The sequence below is a fragment of the Camelus bactrianus genome, chromosome 2 (assembly GCF_048773025.1).
Source record: "Camelus bactrianus isolate YW-2024 breed Bactrian camel chromosome 2, ASM4877302v1, whole genome shotgun sequence".
NCBI classification, from domain to species: domain Eukaryota; kingdom Metazoa; phylum Chordata; class Mammalia; order Artiodactyla; family Camelidae; genus Camelus; species Camelus bactrianus.
Genome location: NC_133540.1, coordinates 30,063,554 through 30,086,554, shown reverse-complemented (window position 1 = coordinate 30,086,554; position 23,001 = coordinate 30,063,554).

Genomic DNA, 23,001 nt, shown 5'->3' with positions numbered 1-23,001 from the left:
GACTGTGGCAATGGCATCTCACTTTTAAAAGTAAGTATCAAAAGCATACATCACAGTATACATTTTGTTCTCATATTGAAATCACTAAGTACTTTGATGGACAAGATCAAATACTAAGTTTTTGGGCTTCTCTTTCCTGTATCTTCCAAGTAGTCTGTATCAATGGGTAAAATCCTATAGTGTTGACAGTGAGTTTGAGAGTAACTCAGGAGGGTCTAAGATATTGTGGGCAAATGTAAGCACGCACACACACACACACACACACACACACACAAAATCAAAAGCCAAAGTATTAACATCAGACAAATGTCTTTGGCAAAAGGAACCTATAGCTCTCCTGCAACTGTTGCATACATGATGTGATCGAAAAGGGAGATGTAACCATTACCTGACTTCAATAAATTCTCAAACGTAAGAAAACTAAGTAAGAAGAACAGGGCATTAAAGTTATAAGGAAATGTTATCAGACCCAGGGACCAATAGCAGGAAGAGAGAGAAGGGAAGAAGGAGAGATGACATGACTGAATGAAGGTCAGTGGACTGGAAGTTTCAGTAGGTTGACAACCAGTCTTGGTGGACGTTGGAACCTCACAGGAATTTTATTTGGAGAAGAGAGCAACTGGTTGCCCCCGTGCACAATGAATGAGGATGAGTTGATCTGAGTAAGAAAGGCAACAGCTAGAAGAGAAAAGCATCTTATACAAATGTTAAATAGAGTGGAAGGTTAGTGGTTTGAAAGAGGCCCACCACCTGTGACCAAAGTGTATGAGAAGCGAGGGGATAAACTGCTGCTACTTGAGATTCCACCCACAGATGCTGGTCCTCGGGGCAGAGGTGGGTTTTATTGAAGCAGACAGAGAAGAAAGTAGGTGGAGAAATATTTGAGGTATGAAGAAAAGCTGATAACTATGGAAAGATAGTTCCAGGGGACACGGAAGAGGCCTTTGGGAGTTGGAGAAAATTGAAGACGTGAACATAAAGCCTTGTGGCAAAAAAGAGGGTGGTAGCTAATATCAGAGGTGTCAACTGACCAAATCACACATAGGCAATGTGTTCATTTAGTCTCATTTTGAGGGGGTAGAAAACGTGTCTGATGCGCAGAGGCCTTGGCGTTAAAGATGCTCTGTTGTCTGCCATATATAAAATCAGTATTCAATATTAGTGATGTAAAACCAGCAATCATACAGAAAACAACATAATTTCAATGAACTCTCTTTTATCTATGACTTATCCATTCTAAGTGGGTATCTATGACATCATAGAAATTTATGTGGTTTATATCTCTGGTTCCTTTGTTCCCAGCTGCTAAAACCCTTGGGATTTCCTGAGTGATAAGGGTGATAGGATTGTCTGATGTTCTAATGAGGTTACCCTTGTTGGGTCCCCAAACAGCTTCAAGATGAGGGCTAGTTATCAGAAAGACCAATCCTTGATTAGAAACTTGGAACTGGAAATCCAGCTCCCCAACCTCTGGGTAGGGGAGAGGCTGGAGATGGACTTAATCATCAATGGCTAATGATGGAATCAATCATGTCCACTTAATGACAGCTCCATGAAACTCACCCCACCCCCTCACGGCAGGGTTTGGAGGGCTCTGTGTGCTGGGAGGGTGGCACACCTGAGTTCCAGAAGATCCTATGCTGGGAACCCTTCTGAATGTCATCCTATGTACTTCTTCCCCTGGCTAATTTATATTCTTTATAACAAATTGCTAAATATAAGGACCATCTTCCTGAGTTCTGTAGTCACTGTGGCAGATTATTGAACCTGAATAAGGGGTCATGGGAGCCCCTCATTTATAGCCAGTTGGTCAGAAGCACAAGTGACCCAAGACTTCCAACTGGCTCTGAAGTGGGGACAGACTTATGGGACTGAGCCCTTCAGCCATGGAGTCTGCACCAATTCCAGGGAGTTAGTGTCTGAATTGAACTGAATTGTTGGACACCTAGTTAATGTCAGAAGTTGAGAGAAGTCGTATCAGGAAAACACCATATATGTGGCATCAGGAGGAAAACAATCCTCTCTCAGGTACTACTTTAGTCCTAGCCTGAACAATATAGAATGAAGTAAAATGGAATAAATTACCAGTTATACTGAGAGAGCTCTCTGGTTCCCCCTACATGGAAATTCAGCGATGGACTAATTCCAAAGTCAAATAGCAGCAGTTGTGAGCACAACGTAAACCAGACTGTGTGCCTAGTATTCTCTAAGAAACTGTAGTCTTCGTTCCTCTGCCTCATCCCTATAGTTTTGGTACTATTTCCAGGATTAGAGTATAATAATTTTATTTAGCTTGTAAATTTCAGGATCATTCTGAGGTCAAGCTTGTTAGCAGGCTTCTACTGAAATGGGTACCATTCTTAGACTGCACTGTAATATTCCAGAATACGGCCTGAGAGGAGGGGCTCAGGGTGCCGTCCAGCCGTATAAGCCCCACGTGAAATGCATGTATCATTGATTTCTATTGCATTTATGGTATGAATTTCAACTGATCAACAAAGATAGCTGCCTGAGCCCTTGAACATCTTTCTGAGATGAAATGTAAAGGAATGAATCACCTCCTCAGAGTCAAAAAGTGTGACAATGCAGAAACTGAGGGACTTCCTCCTACAGAAGTCGTCTTTGTAGATGATGCTGTAGGTTTTCATTGAAACATACATGCACTGTAGCAGTCAGTAAGCACTGACCACAACTTTGTCCTTTCTCAATTCAAATAAATATCCTGAAGCAAATCTTATTCTCAGATATTTTATAAGTAAAAAGTTCCTGGAATATTCCTGGGTTTGTCTATGTCTTTTGAAAGAAAAAGGAGCATGACAGTTTCAGTCTACAGTGCTGTGAGAGCGCATTTTCCTCAATAATTTTCCTATGCAGCAAATTTGAAATAAAGAGGAAAATTTTAACCTGAGTATTTTCTACTTGACAGTGAATTATTAAACAGAACACATAAATGCCAATGTGAATCTCCTATGTTCATTAGAAGATTTTGGAGGACATTTTAAAAAGTTAAAATTAAATCTATTGCAATTCTACCCAGTCAACATGCTGACAAAAATTTTCCATATGGCAGGTTAATTATATATTTAAAGATAGAAATCCTTAGCACATAGACCTTGAAATTATCAAGAATATTTCTACTCATGTTATTAGCCAATAATATACTGAATTGTCTAAGCATTGTTCAGAATTAGTAGGTATATCTTAGGGAAAAAAATTATGATCATTAGCCATGGTTTTACATTGAAAAAAGAAAGCTGAGGTGCTGGTATAACTTTCTTAATAAATGATAAGATACCTCTCCAATTTCTGTCACTTAACTATTTCTCCTCTATTCTATACTGAATTTCAATCTGTAACATATGCACTTTAAATGGGATGCCAGAGATATGTGAATATGTGAACAGGTGTTGCTGTTAAAATTAGAACAAGAAAATGAAAAAAGAAAGAAGGGTTTATCACATTTCAGTTCACGTTAGCATAAAATCACAATGGAATTTATTTTTTGTTTGAGGTGGGTCATACGGCAATCTGACTGATGACTACATTGCTCACACCTACGTAAATCAGTAGACTTTAACACTTCAGTGTGCATCGGTGGGCAAGTATCAACTTCACTATGAAAAAAGGAAAGGGACTGGTGTTTTGAAAGGCACTAAACACACATACACAAAACAAAACCAACAACACAACAAAAAAGAACAAGAAAGCTAATACTAAAACACTGCTTAAAACAGTGATTATCTCTCATTAGCACTTTGTATTGTATTATACTAAGAGGTGAATTAGAATCTCTGAAACACTCTGAAAATATTCACTTACCAGGTATAAGGTAATCCACAAACCATGGGATACACATGCCCAGGTGCTTTTGGAGGGCTAAATATAAGAAATAACAGTGATCAAGGTAATATAAAACTCTGCAGGTTATAAGAACTTAAAATCAAATACAAATTTAAAATCAAACTAAAACATTCCTAAAATCACATAATATAAAGCCTTTTTTTTTTTGCCCGCATATTAACACTTTTTTTTTTCATGTAAAATCGTTATCTCTGTGTAGTATGCATGCTACTCTAAGCTGCTGTAAATAAGGGGTATCTCACTTTTAAGTGCCCTACAAGGACCCTAGAGAAATTCCACACTCTCATTAGTTTTCAGGAAGAAAACTAATACAATAATTTCAATATACAAAAGGATGTTGTTTTGTTTTTCTCAGAGCACCTGATGCAACTGGACCAAATAAAAAAAATCAAAGTATTAGGGACAGTCCCACCTCAATGGAAGAGAGTTGGTTGTGTTTTCCTTTAATACACAGTACTTCCATTGATACCAGACCTGGCAGCTTCTCAGAAATGCATGGAAAACGCAACAAATGTGAATCAGGTTTTCTTGTAGATCTCCATCAAGCTTGGACCACTTCCAGAATTCCATCTACTGTTAATGAAAGGACTCTACTGTCTCTCACAGCAGATACTCTTGCTCAGCCAAGCTTGCTGAAGTTTTGCCTTATGCAAAATGGCAGAAACATATTTTTCCAATATGTGCCCACCTCAATAAGGGACTAGCTTAGCAGCATAGACTCTAACTTTTCCAATCATCCAATAATTCGAGTCTTAAGGCTTTGCCAGTCATGTTGAAATGTGTTTGCTTATTACTATTTTAGAACATTTCCAAAGAGACATTTGTTTTTCTCTTTTGGAGGAGAGAGAGATTGGGGTGACTGCAGCATGGTGAAGAATAGAAAACCACATCTGCATTACCATTTTCTCTTTCTCTTATCAAGTGTTATGAGTATCTCCATGACAAGACAGTGAATAATAGATATTGGCAAAAAGTGGCATTTCCCACCAGATAACCCCAATTTAAAACAGGATATCCTGGTCTCTCAATTGCCTGATGAAAACTCCCTTTGGATGAAATAGACCATATGTTTTCCAGGATGAAAAACAAAGATGTGAAGGATTTGGTGGGAAGTTATTAGACATTTCTTCTAGGGATGAATGAAAACAGCAGAAGCATCTTTGAACCGTCCTCTGAAGGAGTGTGTCATAACAGATTTAGGGAATGATAATCCAAGCCACAGAGAAATATTTAGCTAATGGAAGAGAGAATACATTTTCTAACCATGAAGCTATTTAACATTTAGTTCCGTGGAGTGAAAATTTATAGGGGAAATTCTTTAGCTTCCCTGCTAGGCTAATTCCCTGAGGGTGTCTCTTCAGCGCTTATCTTAAAACACACCACTGAATCTTGGAATGGTAATGATTTTCATTGCTTTTATGGGGATTTGTCAATTTTTTTTTTCAAGTTTGAGTATGTGAATTATTTATTTCCTCAAAATAACTAGGGAAATAGTCACAGATACCCTTCAACAAGTATTCTCTCATTCTGAATTCATTTAGAAATAATATTTGCCTAGTACCATGGCATATACAACTATAAAAGTAAAAGTCATTAATAAACTGAAAATGACTTGTATACCCCGAGCACAAACATGATCGTACCAGTAATTCTCATTAGGAATTGTCATCTAATATTGGAAATGCGCAGTGTGCCTGCTGTCACTACTAATCGATATTATAAGATCTTTATTTCTTAAGTTAACTAACATGTATCAGGTGTTTTCTACACACTCAGCACTGTACTAGGCACTGAAGAACCAGAGATGATCAAGAAAAAAAAATCTACAAAGTATAGTATATTGTAACGACTAATTTCGTTAAAGAGCTAAAGGTAATAAATCATCTTCTGATAAGCAGACATTTATTAAGTACCTAATATGTTCCAGAAACTGTGACTAGTTCCTGCAGATTTTACAGTGACTAAGAAAGACATGATTGCTACCCCCACAGATCACACAGTGTAGCATAAGAGGAAGTCAGTTTAAAATAATTGTGATGAAATGTGACAAATGCCGACAAGGAAGTGAAGATTACTAATAGGCGTGCACAACTGCCCACCAAATCATTTGAGGTAATCAAGCAGTGAAGACTTCTGGGAGGTAATGTCTATGTTGGGACCTAGAGAATTATTAGCAGTTACAAGGTCAAGGCAGGGTGCAGAGTGGAAAGGGAGCATTACAGGCAGAGAAAAATGTGAAGATGCTGGAGACCAGTCTTGAAGAGTGGGAGTAAGGAGAGCTGAGGATCAGGAGAAGCAGGGGCTGGATTGTAAAGGACCTTGATCACTACCTTAATTGGATTGGTCTTTATTTTAAGATCAATGAGCACTTGTTTCAGGTTGTAAGTATAGGAACAACTTATCAAACTTACCCTTGGGAATATTACAGTGGCTGCTCTGGGGAAAATGGATTGAGCAGAAAGCAGGGAGATCAATTAGGCTTTTGTAACAGAAATTCAGGTAAGAATAATGATGGTCCACACTAGGGCAGTGTGGGTGCAAAAAAAATGATGCATTTTAAAAATATTTAGAAAACACAATGGTGGATCTAAGAAACTGGTAAATGTGGAAAGAAAGTGAAAGAGACAAAGCTAGAATAACTCTGGTTTTCTGATTTAAGCAACTAGTATGAAGGTGCCAATCGTATATCCAGGCAATCCAGAAGGAGGAATGATTTTAGAAGGTGGGAAGGTGGGAGTTGAGTTTGGGATAGGCTGGATTTCAGAGGCAGGTGAGCTCACTCTCTAAGTCCTAATATCTAATAGGCAAATGGTCTAAGAAGGATGAAAGAGGATTGAATTAGAAGAATAAGTACGGGAGTCAGTACTCTTACACCAGTAGGATGTGCTATCATGGGAGCCAAGGGAAGAGAGTGCTTCAGTAACAGTCATTATTAGAGACCCGCAACTCTCCACCTGCGAGCTTTCTCCCCCGCTGGCTATGAGTGTGCACTGGACGTAAAGGCAGAGCAGTTCTAAAAGTATCAAGGGAGTAACAGCCACAAAAATAAAAAATCCATTACCCAGTGATATGTAGGAAACTAGTGGATAAATTCCAGAGCTTGCTTGTGCTTTTTAATTTTCTTTTCTTTTTCTTTTTTTGCACTCTGAGGTGTGTTCTACACAGTGTTCAAGAGTTTCCCAGCAGAATTAAGGCCGGGGTGTCTATGGTGAAGATATACTTGCTGTTCACCCTTTATTGCTTCTTTCTCTGCCTCATTTCACCACTCCTCCCCTTGTGTGTTCTGAAATCACCTGTGAAATTAGCTACTTCACTCAAACCCTTGTCTCAGGCTCTGCTTCTGAAAAAACTAAACCTAGGAAAGCTGGGATGAGCATTTGTCTCAGGAAGCAACCTCTTGACATGATATTCTAGAATGCAGTCATTCCATCCATCAGAAGGCAATTAAGGACACCACTGCTGGCTGTGAGACAGTTGTAACTCCTGTTCTTGCTGTGGCACTGCAGTTACTCAGGCTCTCCTGTATGGTGAAGTGGGATGGATACGGAGAGAAGGAGATGTGCTGGCTTATGCAAAAACCTCTGACTTTAAAGGATATGCAGCCTATGGCAATTATTAGAATTTTAAGGTAGGTTGACTGTTTCTAACTGCAATATATTGAGACTCCAGCCCCTACAAGTTTCCCAGGCTAGAGTGGAGTTCTTGATAGAATTCTCAACATCAGAATATTTGTATGAATATGTTTGAGAAGCATGAACCTGCAGATTCCCCTGAAATCACTAAGCTAGCAGAAAAGAACTCCCTCCCTTTGACTACAGTCTCCTTTTATTAGAGACCATATAAATGTCTCATCTGATGGACAGGCCTCCTAAGACAATGGCTGCCCCCTGAAAATCCACCTACTTCCCCTCTGTGCTCCTGGACCACTAGAGTTAAGGCTCAGCATAACCACATGGGGGAAAATATTCCTGCTACTGAAGGAAAAGGATTATCACCAAAATAGCTTTGGGTTCTAGCCAGAATCCACTGGAAAGAACCAGAAGAACATGCCTAAGACATTGTGAGTGCTGGCCCAGTCGGTACAGAATAAAAGGCTGAATAAGGGAGAGCTCACCTATGTGGGATATTCTCATGACTTAAGATTTAATGTCCAAGCAAGGTCACATATAGCCAGTTCTAACAGGCAAATGGGTTGATTGTTTCAAGCACAGAACAAATGATGGTCATTGAGGTGAAGTTATGAGAACTTTCCTGCCAGAATATTGAGAGAGGAGTCAAAAGTCTCAGGGAGGAGGGAATGCTAGAGTGGATTTAGCCCATAAGACAGCGATGACTGTCTTCTGTAGGAGGCCGAGGGATATTCCCTTTATGTAAATGATAAGGATTGGGCTAGCGAGGGGTACTGATGTCACTGAGAAATTCAGTGGTGGCTGTCCTTTGTAGGCAGTGTTAGTGACAGTTAAGTAACTGGTCCCCATGGTGTCAATGAGGATGATAGGATTCTGTTCTGGGACAGTGGAGGCCAAGTGATAGCATTTAATCATTGGAGGCAAAGTGGACATCATTACCGTAATGGGCAGGCGATATCTGTAGTTACCGCAAACAGACCCCGGTGTTTTGAGAGGTGAGATAGGTCTCTAACAAAGGTGTGGCTGAACCTAGGTACCCAAAAATATTAAGAGCAGGTGAGCAAAGGCTGTTGCCAACCAACAGAATAGAAAACTGTGATTCTTTGCCATGTTACCAGACATGAATCAACCATTGGCTGAAGGGGAGGCCAGGTCTCCTAGAGGAGTGGTCCTGCAATGCCAGAATAAATATACACAGTATCTATTCCCCAGTCCTCCGCCAAAGAGACATTCAACCATTTACCAGAGGAACTGTGGTATGTGTTTCAAGGGTTGTTGGAGAAAGGGTATGAATTGACACTGATAGCTAGAGGGCCCCAAAGCCCCTCGTGATTCTATGTCGGAAGCCTGGTGGTAAGCAGACCCCATGAGCTCTCACTGGTCTTTTGCCTGGTCTGCGAGTGTGCAACCAGGGTGGACGTGATCTACAGCTTGTGGAATCCTCACATTGTTGCCTAATCTCAAAACTAAGAGCCATAGTGTGAAGTAGAAAAAGCCAAGTAAAAGCCCTGAAACAGCCCCAGGCCCAGCCAAAATCGTAAATCAGAAGTAAAAACCTATCCTCAGTGGAATGTCAGAGATCAGTGCCTCCATAAAATATTTTAAATAATGCAGAAGTAGTGGTCCTGTCATATCGCCATTGAATTCACTGGTGTGGTGCCTTGAAAAACCCGATGGGTCATGGCAGATAGCTGACTACTGCAAACTTAACTAGATAGTAGTAATAACTGTAGTTGCCATGCAAGATGTGATATATATTTACTGGAACATCTCAACACAGCCTCTGGAAATATGTGACTACTGATCTGGTAAATGCATTTTTTAAATACCCATCATGAAGGAGATTCTGAAGCAATCTGCATTCAGCCCAGATGGACAGCAGTATACATTCCTGGTTTTGCCTCAGGGTTGAGATAAAGAACAAGGTGTTGCACCTTGTATCTCCTACAACTCAGAAAGAGGCCTAGTACTTACTAACTTGCTATGGATCTTGGAGACAGTACATGCAACACTTGGGAATGTTCCCCTGATCCATTTATCAAGTGATTTGGAAGCCTGATAATCTATGTCAAGCTCAGAGCAAAAGAAGGTTCTGCAGCAGATACAGACTGAAATACAAATGATCTTTCTGCTTAGCCAATGACATGGAAAAGTCCATGTTAGTAGAGGAAGCATCCATGGTGGATAAGGATGTTACATGGATTTTCTAGTAAGTTCGGCTAGCAAAACCACAATGCACTTCCCCAGATTTCTGGAGCAAAGCCATATTGTCTATACAGAAGAGCTATTCAATCTTCAAAAAGTGACCTCACTATGCTATTATGCTTCAGGAGAGCCCTATGTAATTAGATTTTCTATCATGAGGTGGGTATTACCAGACCTACCAAGTCATCATAAGGTTGATGAGCACAGCAGTAATCCATCATACAACAGAAATGGAACATTTGGAGTTGGATTTAAGCAAGACGGAAGGCAAAATCAGTTATGTGAACAGGCAGTCCATACTATTAAGTCGCCTACCCTTGGTGCACCTAACTCTCAGCTCACATCTATGGCTCTGTTGAAGAGTCTCTATGACTAGTTGATGGAAGGGAAGAGGGAAAAATCCCCTTCGTTTCACAGATGCATTGGCTTGATATACCTGTGGGAATCGAAGTTGGACAACAAATGCATCATGGCCGTCTAGCCCTGCTCCGTGGTGGTCCCGAGTAACAGCGGTGAGAGGCAGTACTCCAGTCAGGATGGATGCACTTACACAGAATTGAATGATTTGAGTGTTTCATGGTCAGAGGGACTGTCAGGAGAAAGATTGGAAAATCAGAGACAACAAAGTCTAAGGAAGAAAAATGTGGAGGGACCAGTGGGAACGCACTCAGAGGCTGCAGTTCTCTGTGGGTTTTATTTTTTTTTTTTTCTTCCTTCTCTAAATTGTAGGGGTTCTGAGGCAGCAAGGATTCGACATGGCTAGAGCTCGCCTGTGGCCCTGACTCATAAAGACTGGAAGCTGGCCTGGAGGCATTCAGTAAAGGGAATCAGGGACAATGTGGGCCACTGCACTCTGACCACAGCGACATCCAGTAACGACATGGAATAATACGCTAAAATTATACTTACTCTTTTTACTCTAAATCTGAGTGAATGGCTTACATATTATGGTCTCATTTAATTTCCCTGTGGGATTTAAGTAAAGATCATGGACCACCTGTGCAATGAATGGAAGGAGAGAGGTGAGGCAAGTGTCCATCACAGCCCAATCCATCAGGCCAGAGTGTGGGTGGGGTGAACCACTGGGCTGGCCCCTGCAGAGGACCCGTGGTCACACTGGGGCAGCAGGGCAAGGGGTGGAGGTCTATGCAGGGGGCCAGAGAACTGGAAAAATGGGGGTTCTTTTTGGAGCACATGTGGGACAACACACTAAGAAATTGTGTGAGACAAAGGCTGGGCAACTTGAGAAGGCAAAATTCTGCCACAGGTAAAGGGAGGCTTAAGAGCATCATTTTTTCGATATTTGTAGAAATCTAACTACTTTGTAGTCACTGGTCACTGAGGTCAGGGCCATTTGCATTTTTAAATTAAAAGGAAGTATACAAAATGTGGGAGTTACAATGAAGAGAAAAAAAGTATTCAACTTGCATCAGAAAAAAGTTAATTTTAGATATTTTGAGAAAATTATTGACTATAACTCACGATTTATCAAAGACTTAGAATAGTTCACTATAAAGATTTTTTGGAGGCAATAGAGAATTAGGGTTATATCTATAGTCAAAAATAGGCTAATTGGTATTTTCATTGGTGTTACAGCTGCCTTATTCAAATATGTGAGCACAGATTTCAACACATTACTCACACATATAAACTCTGCTCACATACATGTAAATTTTTACAGAATGTGTTTAATGATAATATATAATAAACATATTCATTTCCACACTGATGAAAAATCATATTAGATTTTCAGCTTAGACAAAATAAGAACCTATCATTGATATAAATCACATACTTTAAAATTTTGAATATGCCAGTTGAAAGATTAACTTGGCATATAGATACAAATCAGCTTTCACAGATAGATGAAAGATGACACGAGATGTTTTTATATTTTAGTACAGAGACACATACAAGAAATAAAAAAGTTATCCACTATTGTGAATACTCTTTTTGAAAAATTGAAATCACTTATTGAAATAAAATATCAAAAAACTGAATTACATTTTACTTTACTGGTAAGTTTAAACATTTGAAATATCAGAAAGATTTTCCCAAGCAAAATGGTATATATGTTGTGCTACATATACACATATGCATACACATGTACATACACACAAGAGTGCATATACAATATTGACACATATGCTATTCAAGGTAATAACTAATTCTTGTACATTTTTCTTGGACAGACTTTATTGAAGTGATGCTGATGAAAATGGCTATAACATACTATTAAATCACTGGTTAGGCTAAACACCTTTTCTTTGGTGTGTGCCCAATTATAGGATCTCTAGAACTTGAGAGTCTACAAATTCTAATTTCACACATTAGAAAATTTCTAATACACACATTAGGAAATTTATCAGTTGCATCAATTATCTCACAAAAGATGTTAATATTATCCATATTAATTAGGAACAATTTTGCACACACAAATAAAGCATTTATGGTTTTTTTGAGCACCAACTCTGAAGAGTATCAGGAAATCACAAAAATTCGGGAGTTTTCTACAAGCAGTTACAATTGACAAGATGTGTGGTAAATCTAATTTTGGAAATAGAAAGAATAAAGAAATTCTGACTATCTCATGAAGTTGTAAGCATACAAATGTCTTGAGTTCTTACGTAAAAGAGCCTCAGGAGGTCTGTTTGTGAGAGGAGAACCAGGAATTGTTAACGATGTTATTATTACATATTATAACATCATACTTTAACAGAAATGGACCTGAAAAGTTGGATATGCTCACATGTGAAACAGGTAAACATCCTCCATTATTATTATTAAATATTTTTCCACTTGATACATATTTTATTTAGCATATTTGGAAAAATAATACTATGTGGTATTTAGTTTCAAAATAATGCAAAACACTTTACCACATGTTACATGTTAAATCTGGAGGCAATAGGTAATGAATACATACTTTTCACAAAGGTAAGTTGGGAAAACAACTTTAAATTTAAAAATTTCCATGCAGTTTCCATGGGTTAGTGTGTAGTATGCATATCTTCATGAAAGAATCAAGTTAGTAATATATTTTGAGATCAACATACAACCTAATTTCAATAAAAGTTTCATGATTTTCATATGTCTACAAAACCAAATGTGAAATCTGTGCATGCAGGACTCTTTGGAACCATACCAAAGTTAATTACACTGACATCATATACGATATTGGAAAAATACCAAAACTCTATACAACTCTAAGATGTTATTTTTATGTAACCATATAATTATAATAATCTGAAGAGTTGCTGGAAGTCCTTAGCTCACTTCTGCATGAAAATGTCCTTTTTAGTGTTCTTGTTTTTGAAATTTCCATTATACATTTATAGATTTTTAATAAAAATCATAATATCTGTATTCTACTCAGAGATCATGATCAACAAGTATACATTAAGTTCTTCTCCATATTTCTTAATCAGGTTATTTGGGGTTTATTTTTGTTATTGAGTTGCCTGTATCCTGTACATATTTTGAATATTAAGCCCTTATCTAATAATAAGCCATAGAGATCTAATGTACAATAGAATGAATATAGACAATAAAATTGTACTATAATTATGTAAGGCAACAAATATCACTACCTTGGCAATCATATCAAAATATACAAATATATCAAAGTAACATGCTGTACCTTAAACTTACACAATGTTACATGCCAAAGTTATTCAATAGTAACTACTATATGAATTCATTTGGGATGTATTATAAAACATTTAAAGTAGTAGGCATTTTAGAGACCAACTGATTTAAACCTAATATTTTACAAATCAACTGATCTAAACTCAAATTTTACATTAAGAGAAACTGAAGCCCAGAAAGGTTAAACAATTTGCCCCCAAACACTCCATTAATTAATGACAGACCTGAGACTGGAACCCAGTGGACATTACATGTCTGTTCATCTACCTCCCAACCCGCCACCCGTACATATCCCCCCAAAACTAGTGCTATTTTGTATTTTATTGTTATTTATATGGTATTTTAAAAAGTTATTTCGTATGTATCTCTCTTATTTTCACAAAATCCCAAACCTCCTGTTATATTGTCCCTCACAGGGCAGCACAATGCTCATTAATACGTCTGTTAGAATCTGATGCCTTGGACCACTCCATGTCACTGTTGGGGCCTCTCACCCGAGTGCCATGGTGGCCTCCTGACTTGTCTTGCTGCCTCTGCCCTTGGATCCCTGTGGTCCATGTCTGCTCTGTACCCACAGTGATGCTCTTGAACTGTGAGTCAGGTTATGCCACTCTTCTGCTCAGTATCCTTTAATGGCTCCCATTTCACTAGGGGTAAAGGGTCAGATTCTCCCAACACACACTTCTCCAGCCCCCTCACTTACTGTCTCTTCCACTCCAGCCCTGTAGGCTTCCTCACTGTACCCACCTGTGCCAGCATACTTCTGCCTTCAGGTCTTGGAACTACCTGTTCCCTCCACCCAGAATGCTCTCACTCAGCTGTCTGCAGAAATATCTCACCTTTTAAAAGCATGCTGAATGTCACCTTCCAAATGAGGTGTCTCTGATCATACAGGTGAGTACTGTCCTCCCACCAAAATTCACTTCAGGTTTGTCTATAGCATGTATTATTTTTTGAGTCCTCTAAAGTTCACTTTTTTTGTGTATTTTTTTAATTGACTGTCTCCTTCTACCATAATGTAAGCTCCACAACAATAGCAACATTGTCTTTTGCTCTCTTGCAAATTCCAGGTGCCTAGAACTGTGGACAACATGTAGCAGATTCTTAATAAACATTTGTCAAACTGAAGTTAATTGACCACTCTTTTCAATAAAAGATTACTCAGTTCATTACAACATCTTAAGTTTTCAAAACATCTCAAATCTTTGTATTTATATTAATTACTATGACAAAGCTAAAGTAGTAATTTCAGATTGGGCAAAGTAGCTATAGAAAAATAAGAAATCAGGTAGACTATGCAGATTTTATATTTTATATAATTCTGAAGTTTACATTTTCAGTGTGTAGGCTTTTCCTGAATGCAAGTTAATCATCATTGAAAGATACAGCAATACTTTCAGATGACTAAGGAGCTATTTAAAATCCAACAAAAAATGGTAGTTTACAAAATATTCAGCAATCTGCCTTAATCTATCATGTTTGTACCTTAAAAATCAGACAAGCCCCTTTTTGTTTTATCAGTAATTCTTACTGTGTCCTTATCTAAAAACCTCATTCATAAGATTTGACTTCTTCTTGCCACTTAAAGTCAAATGGAAACAGATTTAACCAAATACAAACTGAAACATATATATGGTGATGATAATGTCATTTCATTCTAGTTGAATTTTCTTTAGTCCAACTATAAATGCATTTTTTTCTTTTATATTTCACTATGATGCCTTCTGGTAATTTAGCTCTTTCCGTGGGGAAAAAATTACATTAGAAAATATTTATTGAGTAAAAAGCATTGCTTAGAGAATTCTCCCAATGGCTTTATGTCCTCTCAGCAAGAGTTAATCGTAAGATGAAATTTTTCAAACATTTTCTTTTTTATAAAAATAAAATTTGCTAATTGAAGCAGAGAATCTGTTGAGCTTTTGTTTTCCCCAGTAGAGAAGCTGAAAATGCATGAGTTAATATACTGTGACTATGGAGCTTAGATACTATTAACAAGGGGAAAAATGAATATGATTCTAGGCCACCATCCATTTTTAGCAACTGTATTTCTAGCTATTATTTTCCCTATTGAAAAGGTACATTAGGATTCGATGTGCTTGGCATGGTGTACAGAATGCTAATACTTTCTAATTATAGACTGTTTTCTAAAGATCAGGTAGACGCTACAAACAACGTCCAACTCACTGCACCTGCAGGGAAGCACTATGAACTCAATATTGCTGAGAAGGTAAGTGGCCAGTGGAAGATACCACGCAACATGGCAGTTTTTTCTTAGCTTTGATTCTCTTTTCTGTATATTCCTCTGACTGAACTTTTTCAGCTATCTTTCTCTCAAATTTCTTCAGATTGAGGTTTAAAGACTATTTGAAAATTTGAAGTATTAGAATAGTAGACTATATCTTCTTGAATGTAAAAATCTTCATGGATATTCACAAGAAGCAAGAGTAAGGAATTGGAGGGGTGTACAGCTCAAGTGGTAGAGCGCATGCTCAGCATACAGGAGGTCTCGGGTTCAATCCCCAGCATCTCCTCCAAAAAATAAAGAAACAAATAAACCTAATTACCCCCCCCAAAAGAATATTCTCAAAAAAAATAAAAGAGTAAAGAAGTAAAATCAGATTAGATGAAGCTGTGGATGGGCAAATGACTATGGTAGGAAGGCAATGTGCATAGTGGAATAAGCAAAGGCTTTGGGGGCTAGCCCAACCTCAATTCAAATCCTGCCCTGGGTACTTTAAGCTATAGTTGCCTTATTTCTTATAATATGATAATAATGTCCTGACCCATAGGATTTTTGTGAGGAATAATGAGATATCATAAAGCTTCCAGTGCAATCTTTGCACTTGGTAAATTCTCAATGAATAGTAGCAATTATGTGAATTATTTTGTTGTGCTTACATAGGTTTTTCTTTTAGATGCCTAGATCATCCTAAAATCAATAATCTGGTAAGACAAGAACATTTAATTGCATGAAGTAAACTTACGATGGTACTGATAGAGGTTTTTCTTGGTTAATAAAATAGGGAGGTCTATGTTTAAATTTTTGCTACAAAAAGATTCAAGTAAGGTTTTGCAAGATGTTGCAAGTGCTTTATGGCTATGGTGCCTCATAACTTTTAGCCTAAAGGTAAATCTAGACTGGCACTGCCAAAGGAAATGAAGCAGATTGGCTTACAAGAGACTTCACGAGGAGACATTCATTACCCCTGATTCTTCATGGTGCAAGGATGACCATCTAATTTTCATGCTCATATGTACGTTTCTTATGGCTAAAATGTTTGAGAGGCACAATTATTGAAATGTATTATGGTACGTAGTAGCTTTTTTTTTTTTCCTTGAAAATTTGTTTTTACAAGATTGCAGAAAAAGTAGACTGACTCTAATGTTATATAATGTATGTAACTGATTGTCCTTTGACAGTTCAACACAGTTCTGGGTGAACTCTGAAAGACTGGACATAGCCCCTCCTCATCGCCAAACTGTGTGTGGCAGAAGCATTTCATCCATCTCTCAAGAACAGAATCATATCAACCAGTTCATGTATAAAATTGAAATACCAATTCATTAATTGACAGTGAATAATCTCTGCAATGAAACAGAAGTGTTCAAATCCTTGAAAGGAGATCTACATGCAAGCCAAATGCAAATTAGACATTTTCTTGGAAAGCAGAAGTTGGACTAAGAGTAGTTTAGAGGAAATAGATAAGTGGAAATACACTGTTTCGATCCAGTCTTTAACAATACGCTTCCTTGACTACGTATCTCCCTCGTATTGCCCCTTGGCTCTGCTCTCTATCCACAACAAACTTTTCAGAGGAGTCTTCTGCAATCTCTGTCTCTGCTCTCTCTCTCCCCATCCTTCCACTCTTCCTTGAACTGATTCCATCTAGGCCTCCATGTTGCCAAATCCAGTGGTCAGTTCTCAGTCCACACTAACGTGACCTTTCAGCAGCGTGAAGCTGTGTAAAACATCGGTGATGACTTCCTCCTCCTTGAAGCGTTCCTTCACTTGTTCTCTAGCTATAATGCATCCGGTACCATATTCCCTTAGTTTTCCACACTGGCTCTTAAGGATTTTTAAAACTTTTATTTTGAAATAACTTTATCCTTAAAGAAAAGTTGCAGTAACAGTACAAGGAACCTCCATATACCCTTCACCAAGATTCACCAACTGCTAGCATTTTGCCACAATTTATCATTTTTTGTCTTAGCCATTAATTTTTCCCCCTGAATTTGCAGTAGATTAGAGTCCTTCTTTACTTCTCCGTGTGTTTCTTCAGAAGAAGGACAGCACGTAACATAACTATAGTACAATAATCAAAATCAGAAAATGTAACATCAATACAATACTATCATGTCTTTTACATTATAAGAATTAATAAAATTTGGCCAATTGTTCTAGTAATATCCTTTACAGTAAATTTCTTTTTTCTAGTCTGGTATCCAATCCAGGATCATGACTGTATTTACCAACTATGTCATTTTTTTTTTAATTGAGTTATAGTCAGTTTACAATGCTGTGTCAATTTCTGGTGTACAGTACAATTTTTCAGTCATACATGAATAAACCAACTACGTCACTTTTAATTGGAGTTTCTCAATGTCTTCCATGACATTGACTTTTGGAAGAATACTGTACAGTTATTTTGTAGACTGAATCTTCCTTGTGCATAGGTTTAGGTTTGCATGTTTGGTTGGAACACCACATAAAATTGACTCTGTGTCCTCTTCAGTGCATCCCATCAGGAGGAACACAGTGTTGGATTGTCCTCTTATTGGTAACATTATCTCTGATCATTTGGTTAGAGGGATGTCCTCCAAGTTTCTCGTAAAGTTACTACCTTTCCATTTACAATTAGTATGTAGCTAATGAGGAGACTTTGAGGCTCTGAACATATTTTGCTTCTCATTAACTTTCAACCTCTAATCTAATCATCTGCTGATGATTCTTGCCTTAATCAGTTCTTATGATCATGGTTGCAAAATAGTGACTTTGTAGCTTCAGCTATATTTGTTAGCATTCTACTTACTGTAAGGCAAAGTTTCCTCTTATCCCCACTTATTTGGGGAATCATTTTTTCATATTAGTATGAAGTCATGGATTCATATTGTATTCAATACTTTGATTCAATGGGTTTATTCAATCCATTGCTTTCATAATTTATTTGATGCTCAGATTGTTTCATTTTTTTAGTCTTTTCACCCAGGTCTTTTTCTACTTTTTCTAATTTCTTGGTCTGTGAACACTGGAATAATCTAGGGCTTGTCTGCAATTCTGGTTTCTTTTCTATGCACTCATTCTGGGTAATCTCATCCAATCCAATAGTTTAACTATCATTTTTATACTGCAGACTGTAAATTTATCTTTATCTCAACTTTTCCCCATGAACTCTAGGTTTGCATTTCCAACAGCTGGTTTTACCCTCTAAAGTCTACGAGGCATCTTGCATTTAAACTACTGTCTATACTTGTGTACCCCTTCAGAATATCCCATCTCAATTAAATAATTCTTTTGGCTGGTGATCAAGCAAAAATTCTTGAGTCCTCTCTTTTTCTCACACCCCACACCTAATGTGTCAGTGAGTCCTGTAGCCTCCAACTTCATAAATTATCCAGTGTCCCGCTGCTTCCCATCACTTTTACTGTGACTCTTCATCCACCTTAGTGAATACTTTTGGTGCTAAGTAGCAAGTGCCGATGGACCTTCACTAGGAATAACTGAAGCATTTTACATTCTAAGCCAAGCAATGTGTATAATATATATATATATATATGCCTCAAACCTACCCATAATTCTGGGCAGGTGTAATTTTTACTTACTTCTGCTCTTGCTTGTGATGAATTGATTCTCATCTCCCATACACTGAGGTTGAGAAACCTTGATCTGGGGCAACCATGATTAACTCAGAAAGCCCAGATGTTAATGATAGACAGGATTTGAAGTCCAAACTCTTTTATTTACTAGCCTCCCTAAATATCAATTATAGATCCACAAAATGGGCATAATAATATGTAGCTCACATAGAGTATTGTGAGGTTTAAATGAGATGTTACAGAAATAGCACCCACCCTCCGGGTAGATGGTGGAGTTCACTGCTGTTCCAATGGGCTCTAAATGAGGCTTAGGATTAAAGGATTAAAGGACATTGAGCCTTTGGGTCTCACCATTCCTTCTGGATTTTCTTTTTGTTTGCTTTTCATGAAACTCTCAATATCCTTAGAACACTGCTTGACACATGACAAACGCTTCATACATACTGGCCGTTACTATTATTGGCATTGTTGTATTTCTCTTACCTCTAATCCAGACAAGTGAGCATTTCTCAGTTTTTCCTTGAGGGAAACACCCTAAGCTTGCCTCCCCAAAAGAACTGTTTCCTCAGTCCAGGGGAATACTGAATTTTGGTGGTTAGTTTGAGTACTTCTTCCTTTTACACCACACTCTGTCTGTTCTGAAAATTGAGCATCTGTGATCACTTTATACTTTTTCTGATCCTTTCTGTGAACTAGCAGATTGATTTTTAAGCTTATCCTGTTGACATTTTCAGTTCCTAGGAAGTAAGACGTTTGTTTTGCTTGAAGCTTTGTCCCCGTGGATAACTCTACCCTGATGGCACCAGGATTTCAACAACCCTCCAAATAAACCTAAGCCCATCTGCTAAAGAACCTAAAAGGAGTCAGAAGTGTGATGAAAGGAAATTGAGCCTTTTGGGCTCACCATCCCCTCAGGATTTTCCTTTTTTGTTTGGTTTTCATGAAACTTTAAATTTGCTGGGGAACAAATACTGCTTCCTGCAGATTAATGCATGTGTTCTAAGTAATATGAGAAATAAGGGGGGAAGGGTGTTGGATAGAGAAAGTTATGACCGGAGAATGTGGGAGGATTAGCTACAGTGAAGGAGAAAAGCTATTTCAGCTTAATGGATTTTAAAAACTTTTTTCCACTATTATGCTTTAATGTGTGGGGAATCACATTTTCCATGCAGGAAGGCCATTTGGTAGAAATTTAGGCACAAGTTAGGTTCAGATTCAGGCACTGCTAAATTTCTCCACTGGTTCAGCCTGGACTAACTGCATGGTCTGAGCCTCGCTAGTTTCTTCATCCATATCCTGAAAATAATAATATATTCATAGCGTAATGCTAAGAATTAAGATCATCTGTCTGCAAGGACCTGATGCATAGTAAGCACTCAACATTATTAGTATTTTACTTTTCCAAACCCTTTCTTTATGTTTCAGACTCTCTAACCCTCTTTGGGAAAAAGGAATACCTGACCTGCTCCAGTTCAGAGATTTTATCAAAACTTCTAATCACCTAAAATCTAATTTCACGTCGTTTTTTTTTTTTTTTTTTTTTTTTACTTGCTGGTTTTCCTTCCTTCTTTTCTCACAGTTCTCTGATAAAGAGCAAGATAAAAGATTTCACTTGTTACTTTTTAAACTAACTCTTCTTATATGTAAATATTTTTAAAGAGAAACTTGTCATCCTATGGTCTACTCGAGAAACAAATCTTAAGCATCCATGTGTGTGTTGGAGTCCAGATAAGACTGCATGTTCGTACTGTAAACTACCCTGTCTAGTCGAAGCACACAGAAACGATAGACTGTGTGTCTGTTAGTATGGTTTGTATATACATGCATTTCTTAGTCATGCTTCAAAAAACATGTCTCCATGCACCACAAACTGAACAGAAACTCAGAAAAGTCAAGGGCTGAAGCTATTGGCCTGCTGGTTTCCAAGCCAGGAAATATTCAGAGGTGGCTAAGAGATGACTTTCAAAGAGTAACAGGAGCTAGAGTAGGGTCATCTATAATGAGAGGTTGAAAACTTCAGGAGACTCCTGAGGATACAGGTTACACACCTGCACAGCCTGTGCAGACTGGAGCTAAGCTCCATTTAGGTAAGTGACCGGATCTGTAATGTCTCCAAGACCACTTACGTTCTGCTGCCGTGATCAGTTCAGATTCTGCACTGGATGAAATTGCGGTGGAGGTAGGCAACCACAAAGCCAACCAATAAGTAGGGATGGGTAAAAAAGAGGGAGAAAAGGAGACAGGAAAAATAAGCAATTTGAAACAATCCCTACTAAGAAGGGCCTACAGTCAACAGGAATGTGCAGAAAATTAAAACTTCAGAACAAATCAACAAGAGCAGTAATTAAGACATGGATTTATTAATAAAATTTTTCAAATGATTGTAAATGAGATAAAGGGAAGAAAAGCAAACATATTTTTAAAAACATACAATGAAGCAAAATTAAGCAGGTACGAATCAAGAATAAATGAATACATAAAAGAACCAATTGGAGAAATTTTGCAAAGAAAAGATGTTAATTAACTTTTTAAACTACCATGAACAAAATAATGCTCTAGAATAGAAAGACAATCAAAAAGAGAATTACTGAATTAGAAAATAGCCCTGAGGAATTCTTTCAGAACACAACTTTGAGAGATGAAGAGAGGAAAAGCACAACAGGAAATTAAGAAACCTGAAGGGTAGAATGAGGCACCAATAAACTTGGGTCTAATAAGTTTCCCCCAATTGAGAACAGAGGTAATGACAGATGATATTTATTCAACATGGCTGAGAATTTTCCACATTTCAAGAAAATTGAAAGTGTATATATAAAGCCAAGCTAGATAAATGAAAACAAGTTGCTCCATGGACACATTCTAGTGAAATTTCAGAATACAAAGAAGAAATAAAGACTTTGAGAAGAATGTTTTTAAAGTACCTGTAAAGAAATGACAGTTATACTTACAGCATTGAGATCATCAGCAAAAATGAATGGCAGATGATGATGGAATAAAATCTTCTAAGTACTGGAGCTAAATGACTTGCAACTTCAAATTCCTGATTCAGCTAAACAAAGTATCATTCTAAAGACAGAGGAGCAAAGATATTTTCAGATATTTAACAAGTAAGAGAATTTACTACCCACAGAACCTCATTGGATGAACTACAAAAGCATGCAACTTAACGAGAATAAGAGTTAACTCAGAAATTAAAATACCACAAACATTAATAAAATATTTACCATGAGAGTTACTATTTTGTGGTCAAAATATGTGCAAATCTAAAATTCTAAAAGTAAATTCTGTACAATGAAGAGTTAACTTGCTAAATTTCATTTTTTATTCAAGAGAATAGAAAAAATGAAAATTTTAGACTGATAGAAAAACACATTTGAGTATGTATGTTAATATTTGTAAAGGTAATAAACCAGTAGAGGGGGAAAGTGAACAAAACAAATTTATCAATCCAACAGAAGGCAGATAAAAAGGAAAATAAGCAATGGAAAAGCATAGTAAATAGAAAACACACAATGTTAAAGATAATTCCAAACTTAACAGTCTAATAGGTGATGAAGTGAGACATTTAAAAAATTTTTTTAATTAAATTGTACATTCGAAAACTAAAAGAATCCAAATAACATAAGTTAAAGATTAAATAAAATTAAGATTACAAAATATATACAATGAAAAATATAAAAGTATTACATAAAAACCTAATAGAATGCAGCTAAAGCATTGTTTAGATAGAAATTTTAAACCAATGCAACTATTTTAGAGATATTAAAAACAGGTTAGCTATGGAAGCTATTAAAAGAAAAAGATTATATGTAAAAAAGGCAGAAATGAGGAAATAAAAACAAGA